General features: G+C 43.3%; 1 protein-coding gene across 1 annotated transcript in view; it reads left to right on the top strand.

The window, feature by feature from the left end:
* Positions 1–10,976: 10,976 nt before the first annotated feature.
* Positions 10,977–11,202, top strand: part of LOC135094084 (putative fatty acyl-CoA reductase CG5065) — a 24,338-nt gene continuing 24,112 nt past the window's right edge. Inside the window, exon 1 of the mRNA XM_063993860.1 lies at positions 10,977–11,202. This exon is cut by the window's right edge and continues 429 nt beyond it. The gene's annotated coding sequence lies outside the window, so the exon portion shown is untranslated.

Here is an 11,202-nt window from a genome sequence, read left to right as displayed (position 1 = left end):
GTCAGTCAGTCAGTCAGTCAGTCAGTCAGTCAGTCAGCCAGTCAGTCAGTCAGTCAGTCACCCAGTCAGTCAGTCAGTCAGTCAGTCAGTGAGTCACCCAGTCAGTCAGTCAGTCACCCAGTTAGTCACCCAGCCAGTCAGTCAGTCAGTCAGTCAGCCAGTCAGTCAGTCAGTCAGTCACCCAGTCAGTCAGTCAGTCAGTCAGTCAGTCAGTCAGTCAGTCAGTCAGTCAGTCAGTCAGTCAGTCAGTCAGTCACCCAATCAGTCAGTCAGTCAGTCAGCCAGTCAGTCAGTCAGTCAGTCAGTCAGCCAGTCAGTCACCCAGTTAGTCACCCAGCCAGTCAGTCAGTCAGTCAGTCAGTCACCCAGTCAGTCAGTCAGTCAGTCAGTCAGTCAGTCAGTCAGTCAGTCAGTCAGCCAGCCAGTCACCCAGCCAGTCAGTCAGTCACCCAGTCAGTCAGTCAGTCAGTCACCCAGTCAGTCAGTCAGTCAGCCAGCCAGTCAGTCAGTCAGTCAGTCAGTCAGTCACCTCGTTAGTCACCCAGCCAGTCAGTCAGTCAGTCAGTCAGTCACCCAATCAGTCAGTCAGTCAGTCACCTAGTTAGTCACCCAGCCAGTCAGTCACCCAGTCAGTCAGTCAGTCAGTCAGTCAGTCAGTCAGTCAGTCAGCCAGTCAGTCAGTCAGTCAGTCAGTCAGTCAGTCAGTCAGTCAGTCAGTCAGCCAGCCATCCAGTCAGTCAGTCAGTCAGTCAGTCAGTTAGTCAGTCAGTCAGTCAGCCAGTCAGTCAGTCATTCACCTAGTTAGTCACCCAGCCAGTCAGTCAGTCAGTCAGCCAGTCAGTCAGTCAGTCACCCAGTCAGTCAGTCAGTCAGTCACCCAGTTAGTCACCCAGCCAGTCAGTCAGTCAGTCAGTCAGTCAGTCAGTCACCCAGTCAGTCAGTCAGTCAGCCAGTCAGTCAGTCAGTCAGTCAGTCAGTCACCCAGTTAGTCACCCAGCCAGTCAGTCAGTCAGTCAGCCAGTCAGTCAGTCAGTCACCCAGTCAGTCAGTCAGTCAGTCACCCAGTTAGTCACCCAGCCAGTCAGTCAGTCAGTCACCCAGTCAGTCAGCCAGTCAGTCACCCAGTCAGTCAGTCAGTCAGCCAGTCAGTCAGTCAGTCACCCAGTCAGTCAGTCAGTCAGTCAGCCAGTCAGTCAGTCATTCACCTAGTTAGTCACCCAGCCAGTCAGTCAGTCAGTCAGTCAGCCAGTCAGTCAGTCATTCACCTAGTTAGTCACCCAGCCAGTCAGTCAGTCAGTCAGTCAGCCAGTCAGTCAGTCAGTCAGTCAGTCAGTTAAGTAAAGCTAACTCAAGTATTTCACTCATTAAGTAGTTTAATCACCTGTTCACCACACACCTGTTTGTCATTAACTCATTAACTCACACTGCTCTCTTGTCCACCTGTCATTAACTCATTAACTCACACTGCTCTCTTGTCCACCTGACTCACGCGTGACTCACCTGTGTGGCTGCGGCCCAGGTGAGGCGCGGCGGGTCAATAGCAGGTCAGGTAAGGTCAAGTTAGGTTAGGTTAAGTTAAGTTAGGTTAGGTTAGGTTAGGGGAGGTTGAATTAGGTTAGGTTCCGTTCGGTTCGGTTAGGTCAGGTTTAGATCAGGTTAAATTCGGTTATGTTCGGTTCGGTTCGGTTAGGTTAGGTTAGATTTAAATTCGGTTAGGTTAGGTTAGGTTAGGTAGGTTCGGTTCGGTTACGTTAGGTTAGATTGAAATTCGGTTATGTTAGGTTAGGTAGGTTCGGTTCGCTTAGGTTAGGTTAGATCATGTTAAATTCGGTTATGTGGTATCAGATGTTTATTATTCATATTTGCATAAGAGTGAACAGTGTTGTAATGTGTGTGTGTGTGTGTGTGTGTGTGTGTGTGTGTGTGTGTGTTGCAAGGCCTGTGAGTATAAACAACACAGTATTTATTCCTCCACGGTTCAGGTGTGTTGTGTGCAGATAGTGTGTGTGTGTGTGTGTGTGTGTGTGTGTGTGTGTGTGTGTGTTCACTTTATTTTTTGTACCGTTTATTATCCCAGTGACGCAACGGTGCCACTCCGCCCACTGTGATGAAAGTGACGAGTGGTGTCCGTGTGGCTGGCTGGCTGGTTAGCGCCTCGCCTCTCACGTCTTGGCTCTTTGCTCCGAGTTACACTGCCACTGGGGGCTTGAAAGCACTCTTGGAAACCCTCACAACTTGAACTAGGGTCTCATTAACCCTTGAAAACATTGATAACTTCCACTAGTCTGTTAAATTCTTGAAAGCCTTAATAACTTCTGATAACTTCCACCACATTGTTAAACTATCGCTAGAAACATGAAAACGTCACTGAAAATTCTGGTAACCTTCAGTACAGTCTCTTAAACTATCACTGGACTCATGAAAACCCTTGAAAACACCAGTAACTATCGCTAGAAACATGAAAACGTCTCTGAAAACCCTGGTAACCTTCAATACAGTCTCTTAAACTATCACTGGAATCATGAAACCCCTTGAAAACACCAGTAACTTCCACTGAAATCTGTTAAACTGTTACTAGAATCATGAAAACACCCCTTGAGAACCCCGATAACTTCCACCAGATTCTGTTAAGCCCACAAAAACCTGGAAAACTTTCACTAGGAAACAGAAGCTTTTAATCTTGCATTCCTTAAAGAGGCGTAAGTTAAGAGGGGCCCTGATAGAACCCTGCATGTGGTACAGGGGTCATAACAAGGGTGACTAAGAGGGACCTGATAGAAGGGCTTTAAGTGGTACAGGGGTCATAACAAGGGTGACTTAAGAGGGCTCTGATAGATGAAAGCTTTTAAATTTGCATTCCTTAGAGAGGCGTAGCTTATGAAGGGACCTGATAGAACCCTTTAAGTGGTACAGGGTCATAACAAGGGTGACGTAGGCAAAATTCTCAGGGTCAGTAATCAGGATAGAACAAGAAGTAGTGAGTTCAGGATTACAAAGTTTAGGTTCAGGAAAGAGACAGGAAGGAATTGGTTCTCAGATAGAGTGGTGGATGAATGGACTCAGTAATCAGGTTGTTAGTGCTGAGTCATTACGAGCCTTTCAAAGAAGATTAGACAGGTGACAGGTAAGAATAGGCAGGCGTGTTTCATACAGGGACTGCCACGTGTAGGCCTACTGGCTTCCTGCACCAACCCTTGTGTTCTTGTGTAAAAAAAATAAAATAAATAAATAGATAAATAATAGATAAATAAAGTGTGTGTGTGTGTGTGTGTGTGTGTGTGTGTGTGTGTGTGTGTGTGTGTGTGTGTGTTTCTCCGCCAGGTGACCCCAGATGACTTGCGCAATACTCAAGAGGGTAAACTACACGAAACAGGAAAGGGAAAAAAAAAACGGAAAGAAAACGGAAATTTTCACACAACAAGAGAGAGAAAGTAGAAAAAAGAAGAAAAAAAAAGTGTCTGTCTCTCACATCCTTTCACAATCGCAACATCTAGTTTTTATTTATTTATTTATTTATTTATTTATTTATTTATTTATTTATTTTTGGCGAATCTGAAGCAGGTTTATGGGAGAGAAGCACTGCGTAAAGAAAGGTAGCTAAAGAAAGTAAGAAAGAAAAGAAAGTGAAAGAAAACGATTTACTTTTTGTCTTTAGCACACTCATTAAAGACAGGTTAGGTTAGGTCAAGTTAGGTGAGGTCAGGTTAGGTTAAGTTAGGTTAGGTTAAGTTAGGTTAGGTCAAGTTAGGTTAGGTTAAGTTAGGTTTGGTTAGGTTAGATCAAGTTAGGTTAGGTTAAGTTAGGTTAGGTTAGGTTAGATCAAGTTAGGTTAGGTTAGGTTAGGTTAGATCAAGTTAGTTTAGGTTAGGTTAAGTAAAGTTTGGGTAGGTTAGGTTAGGTTAGATCAAGTTAGTTTAGGTTAGGTTAGGTTAGATCAAGTTAGTTTAGGTTAGGTTAAGTAAAGTTTGGGTAGGTTAGGTTAGGTTAGATCAAGTTAGTTTAGGTTAGGTTAGGTTAGATCAAGTTAGTTTAGGTTAGGTTAAGTAAAGTTTGGGTAGGTTAGGTTAGGTTAGGTTAGATCAAGTTAGGTTAGGTTAGGTTAGATCAAGTTAGTTTAGGTTAGGTTAAGTAAAGTTTTGGGTAGGTTAGGTTAGGTTAGATCAAGTTAGTTTAGGGTTAGGTTAAGTAAAGTTTGGGTAGGTTAGGTTAGGTTAGATCAAGTTAGTTTAGGTTAGGTTAGGTTAGGTTAGATCAAGTTAGTTTAGGTTAGGTTAAGTAAAGTTTGGGTAGGTTAGATCAAATTAGATTAGGTTTGGCTACGTTAAGTTTGATAGATAAGTCAAGTTAGGTTAGATCAAGGTGGGTTAGGTTAGGTCGGGTTTGATAAAGTTACATTACATTAGGTTAGGTTATATTTGCAAGATAGTTAGGTTACGTTAGGTTAGGTTAGGTAAAAGAAATATTACGTAAAGTTAAGTTAGGTTAGGTTAGATTAGTTGAAGTTAGGTTAGGTTCAGTTAGGTGAAGTTAGGTTAGGTTAGGTGAAGTTAGGTTAGGTTAGGTGAAGTTAGGTTAGGTTAGGTTAGTTTAGGTTAGGTTAGATGAAGTTAGGTTAGGTTGAGTTAGGTTAGGTTAGTTTAGGTTAGGTTAGGTTCACTTAGATGAAGTTAGGTTAGGTTAATTAGGTTCACTTCCCTTCAGTTAGGTTCAGTTAGGTTACATTCAGTTAGATGAAGTTATATTCACTAAAACTGCATTAATTAAGATTAGGTAATACAAAAATGAGATAAGGCAGGGCAGGACTGGGGTCAAGAGGAAGTGAGCACGTGGCGGGGAACTGACGATAAGACAGGATATGGTGATAAGATGCAGGGTGGCGTGTGAGATAGTGAGAGAGAGAGAGAGAGAGAGAGAGAGAGAGGAGAGAGAGAGAGAGAGAGAGAGAGAGGAGAGAGAGAGAGAGAGAGAGAGAGAGAGAATCAGTACAAAGGAGAATGACTAAAAGGATACAGGGAATGAGGATGTTCCTTACGAGACGAGAATGAAGCTGTTAAATTTACATTCTTTAGAGAGACGTAAGTTAAGAGAGGACCTGATAGAAGTCTTTTAAGTGGTATAAGGGTTATAACAAGGGGGACGTAAGCAAAATTCTTAGTATCAGTAACCATGAGTAGAACAAGAAATAACGGGTTCAAGCTTGAAAAATTAAGGTTTAAGAAAGAGATAGGAAGAAATTGGTTCTCAAATAGTGGTAGATAGAATGAAACAGACTCAGTAATCATGTTGTTAGTGCTGAGTCATTAGGGAGCTTTAAAACAAGATTAGAATTTATGGATAGGGAGGTTAGGTGGAAATAGGTAGGTAGTATTTCATGCAGGGGGCTGTCACGTGTAGGCCTACTGGCTTATTGCAGCTTCCCTTATTTCTTAGGTTCTTATTTAACTCTCTCTCTCTCTCTCTCATCTCTCTCTCTCTCTCTCTCTCTCTCTCTCGTCTCTCTCTCTCTCAAACATTGCAATATACATACATTAAAGTTGCCTAATATAATCCCTCTCTGTTTTCTCCCCTCCCCCTCCTTCCCTCCCTCCTCTCCCTCTTTCCTGTGTGTGTGTGTGTGTGTGTGTGTGTGTGTGTGTGTGTGTGTGAGTGTGTGTGTGTGCCTCATAATTATCTTCTATAATAACACATCTTTTCACCTTTCTATATTTCACAATCCTACCTCTCTCTCTCTCTCTCTCTCTCTCTCTCTCTCTCTCTCTCTCTCCTCTCTCTCTCTCTCTCTCTCTCCTCTCTCTCTCTCTCTCTCTCTCTCTCTCTCTCTCTCTCTCTCTCATGAATTGGGTGATGAGGTATATCAATGGAATTTTCCGTCTCTGTGTGTGTGTGTGTGTGTGTGTGTGTGTGTGTGTGTGTGTGTGTGTGTGTGTGTGTGTGTGTGTTGTCAAGCTATGAGATGTTCCTCCTCCTCCTCCTCCTCCTCCTCCTCCTCCTCCTCCTCCTCCTCCTCCTCCTCCTCCTCCTCCTCCTCCTCCTCCTCCTCCTCTTGCAACCTTACATACAATCACCTGAACTCATTGACTCAGGTGACACAGGTATGCCGGCTGAGACAGACACTCCAATGACCCTCACACTGCCTCGTAACGTGACTCAGTCCTGCCTGGAAACTCAACATTATGACTGGCAAACCTGAAGTGTATGTTGTGAAGCTTGTCCTTTCACTGTGACACGGGGGAATTAACCACCACCAGGAACATAAGAACATAAGATATAAGGATAGGTACTAGACTCGATTAGGCCTACACGTGGCCAGTCCCCGTATGAAATATATCTACCTATTTCCACCTATCCTTATGCATAAACCTGTCTAATCTTCTCTTAAGGCTCCCTAATGACCACTAACATGATTACTACCAGTGCAAGAAATCTTTATAAACATCTATTATAAAGAGTAGATTCTGCAATTTCTACCCCATTTCAAGATTAGATGCGGCTGTGGAATAAGTATGCATGCCTCAGAGTGAGTGGTGATGAGGGAAAGATGCACCAGGTAGCAGCGAAAGGGTTAAACCGTGGCTGTTATGCTGGTGTTCGTCAGGAGTTGACCTTGCGTGGAAAGGACATGGTAACTGTAACACTGGCATGACTCAACTGTATTTCGTGATAGACATTTGAAACCTTGCCAGTTATTTAACATTCAAAATCTATTCATTAGTAGCTGCAGACCTTTCTATGTCAGCCAAGCACCGACACCCTGGAATGATTTAAATACATTTCCTGGTAAAGACAACACATAAGCCTTGCCACTTATTCATCGTAATTCAAAACGTACCTTGTGTTTGTCATTGCGCATTGGGACGAAAATATATACAGTGCTTTCAAGGTCGTTGTGCCGCTTCAGACACCCGTAACGTGGCTGCAAACACAGTATTGGTTGACCTTGCGTGGAAATGTGAAGAAAAATAATGTGGAGAATTGTGTGAGGGTGGAGATCCGTCCTGACTTGTACCGCAAAATCTTTCTTTCCCTCCCTTGGTGTTTGCGCAGTAAGTGTCGTCTCTCGTGTGGCCTGTGTTCTGCAACGCTTCTGTCCGCATCTCCACTACTTTCCAAAGGCTCTAGTTGAAGTGACACGGGTTTTCAAAGGGTGTTTTTACGGTTCTAGTGGCAGATTAATAGGATTTCTACATTACTGACAAGAGAAACACTAGAGAACCTCCACTACTTTTAAAATGTTTTAGTTGAAGTGACACGGGTTTTCAAGGGTGTTTTTACGATTCTAGTGGCAGATCAACAGGATTTCTTACATTGTTAACAGGAGAAACAGGCTTGAGAATACGGCTAGTCATCTCTGTGGCCTTGGAAAACAGTCGTGGTGAAAGAGCAAAGGGTTTCAGAATACAGGACTTAAATGCATTAAAAGAACTGTGAGTTTTTGATGTATTTTTCAGAGGCATTACAAAGACGAGTTCTTATACAGGGGGACAGGGATTAAAACTACTACTACTACTACACTACTACTACTACTACTACTACTACTACTACTGCTACTACTACTGCTACTACTACTGCTAAGTGTTTCAAGGGGGCACTTCAGTAATCCCCTGTGGCCCTCTCCTTGCATCCTTCTTCCCGTTTTCTTTAAATTTGCTCAGTGTGGAAGTATGTCTCAAGTCACGCTCTCTCTCTCTCTCTCTCTCTCTCTCTCTCTCTCTCTCTCTCTCTCTCTCTCTGGTCGTTCCTTTCTTTCATTCATTCATTTTTTTGTTATTTTTTCTTCCATTTTTTCTTTTCTTTTTTATCTTTATTTGTATTCAGTTTTCGTCTTTTATTTCTACTTTCTTTTCATTTTTTGCTTATTTTGCTTATTTTGTTTATGTTTGCTTATTTTGGTTTAGTTTCGTGTTTATCTCTCTCTCTCTCTCTCTCTCTCTCTCTCTCCTCTCTCTCTCTCTCTCTCTCTCTCTCTCCTCTCTCTCTCTCTCTCTCTCTCTCTCCCCGTACAAACACTCCACAAGACCGTGACCTCCATTTTCCTTCAACGCGGCACCGTTTTCTATTGCAGGGGTGACTATTGGAGGATTAACATGATGCGCCGTTGAGAGGAGACACGAAGTAGTGGGGTTAGGCTGCCACCTGCCCCCCCCCATAGGTCACCCCCACACCACCTGGGCACTGGGAGACGCAGCAAACACACAGGTAACCCCCGGGATACCCACAGGTGACCGACAGGTGACCCACAGGTGACCCACAGGTGACCCACAGGTGCGCCGCAGACCCCTGGGTACCTCGCGCCGTGTCTTCGCTTTCCTGTTCACCTGGAGAGTTAATTAAATCCCCTCAGGTGTTCCTCGTCCCCTGGGTAGGTTCAGAGACTACTCAGGCCATTTACAGGTGCCCCAGGTGATTTGGTAGTCACCTGGATGGGTAGTTAAGCCCCCAGGTGCGTCCAGGCAGGTCGTTAGTGCTCATTAGGGCCTCAGGTGTGCCGCTCTGCCTGAGGGCCGCGGGAGAGCTGCAGCAGGGACAGAAGAGGAAGAGGAGTCTTGACACTTCCTTCACCTGCTGCTGGAAGAGGAACAAGAGGAAGAGGAGGAAGGGAAGACATCAAGGAAGAGGAAGAATAGGAGGTGGAAGGAGGAAAACAACGCATAAAGGAGGAGAAAGAAGAAGAGGAGGAGGAGGAGGAAGAGGAAAAGCTGCAAAACCTCGCCCCCCTTTTCTCTTTCTCACTTTCCCTCCGTCCCTCTCTCTCTCTCCCTCCCCTCCCTCCCTCCCTCTCCCCTAACTTCCCTCCACTTTCTCTCCAAGGACCGGAGGAAAGGGAGAAGCCGGGGGGTGATGCTTAGAGGGAACGATTGACCCCCCTCCATCCCTACCACCCCCCCTGAACCCCCTCCCCCTTCCCCTTCCCTCCCCCTCCCCCCCCTCCTTCCCTGCGGATTCTCAGCTTTTTAACAACAACAACAACAAGAGCAAGGAAGAAAGGATTGTGCGTGCGTACGTGCGTGCGTGGCCGTGCGTGCGTTTAAACGTGGCAATTTTTTGGGGAAAGTTTAAATAATTGTGTCCTTCCTTCTTTGTCACACACACACACACACACACACACACACACACACACACACACACACACACGGGAGAGAGTGAAAGAGAAAAAGAAAAATACTATTGAAATATCATAAGAAATAAAACAACAACAACAACAACAACAACAACAACAACAACAACAACAACAACTACTACTACTACTACTACTACTACTACTACTACTACTACTACTACTAAATAAAGAGAAAGAAAGAAAGAAGCACTTGCAAGATCTGAAGAAAAAACACCAAGAAAACAATAACAACAACAACAACTACCACCACTACCACCACCACCACCACCCACCTGAGCCACGGAGCCACACAGGTGACGGGGTGTGCAGGTGACTCAAAAGATAGCGAACCTTTTAGCCATCCAGCGGTCAGTCAGTCCGCGCCAGCCAGCCACAGCAGACCTCACCCCTTTCCTCCCTTCCCATTGGTTCACGCGAGGCTGCAACCACCCGAGGAGCCAATCACAGTGCACCTTTGCCTTTCCTTCACGCTTATTGGCTGCTTCACTTTCCAAGGTTGGGACTATAAAACTTGGTATCAGTTCGTGAAGAGGCGTGTGTGTGTGCAGGCGCGCGTGGGAACGATAGCCCTGCTCGTATTGAGTGGTTAATGGTGCTTCGTTCAAAGTGATTCGAAGCATAACAACATAACGAAGCTTATTAATCAATGCTTCACTGCTTCACCACTTCGAAACGCCCGTGTGGTGAGAGAGAGGCGCCCGTGTGGTGAGAGAGAGGCGCCCTATGGTGAGATGTGATACGCTGGTGGGACGCGTCTTCTCACTGCTTCGAAACACCTTTGTGAAGCAGAGTCGGTGCTTCATTGTTTCAGCACGGAGTCTAGCTGTGGTGAAGTGTCCTGACGTTGATCTCTGAAGGTGTGGTGGAGTGTGGTGCTTGTGGTGAACCGCTGCCTCTTCCTCTTCACCCAAACAGAGACACTAGAGAGATAAACTGAAAAAAAGACGAAAAACTAAAGGTGAACAATCTGCAAAATACAAATTGATAAGAGAGAAAGGCAAGAAAAAAAATAGTCTGAAAAAATACGAAATAGAAATAGAAAGAGAAAAAAAAAGGTGGTATGAAAAATCTAAAGTAAAAAGAGACACAGAAAGAGAGAGAAGAAAAGGTAAACAATCTGAAAAATACAAATAGAAGGAAAGAGACAAATAACGGAAAAGAGAAACTGGAGATAAAACAAACAGAAAAGTAACAAAGATAGAGAAAAAAAAAGAAAAGGTACAGATGTGAAAATACGAAGAAGGGAGATAGACAGAAGAAGGAAAAGAAGAAAAATAATAAAGAAACAGAAATAGACAATTGAAAAGGCAGAAATGTTAATCTACAACTATTATTATTATTATTATTATTATTATTAGTGATTGTTACTGAAAAAAAAATTGTTTTGTTATAAATTGTGGTAGAGAAAGTAGTAGAAATTGTGATAGGTGGCAGTGGTGGTTGAAGTGAAAAGACAACAGCAACAACAACAACTACTACTACTACTACTACTACTACTACTACTACTACTACTACTACTACTACTACTACTACTACTACTACTACTACAGTCGTGTGTGTAGTGACTGTAGCGTTGGAAAGGGGAGAGAAAGAGCAAAAAAAAAAAAAAAAAAGGAGAAGCAGGAGGGGGAGGAGAAAGAGGAAGAAGGAAATAAAGGAAAGAAGTTGGAAAGTGAATGAAGGAAGGAAAAAAAAGTTAGAAAAGTAGGAAAAGAGGTCAAGACATTTTAGTGAAAGGCAGAAAAGAAAAAAAAGTAATAATAAGGAAAGAACACAAAGAGAAAACAAATAAAAGTAAAGAAATGGAGAAAAAAATGAGAGGATAAAGAAAAAACGAGAAAACAGCGAAATGTGAGAAAGAGGAAAAGGAAACACGTAAAAACAGTAATAAGAGAAATAGAACAAAAAATAGAAGATAAGGAAATATAAAAGCAAGGAAAGAGAAAAAAAAGTGATAGAAACAAAAACGTAAATAAACAAAAGGATCCAAAGAGAAAAACAAGAAAATAAACAAAATAAACAAAACCAAACAAAAAAAAAAACATCCAAAATAAAAAAAGTGACAGAAAAATAGAAACAAGAAA

Source organism: Scylla paramamosain, chromosome 44, assembly GCF_035594125.1.
Source record: "Scylla paramamosain isolate STU-SP2022 chromosome 44, ASM3559412v1, whole genome shotgun sequence".
In the NCBI taxonomy this organism is placed as follows: domain Eukaryota; kingdom Metazoa; phylum Arthropoda; class Malacostraca; order Decapoda; family Portunidae; genus Scylla; species Scylla paramamosain.
Note: the sequence above shows the minus strand (reverse complement) of the source record. Positions and strands in the feature narration are given on the sequence as shown.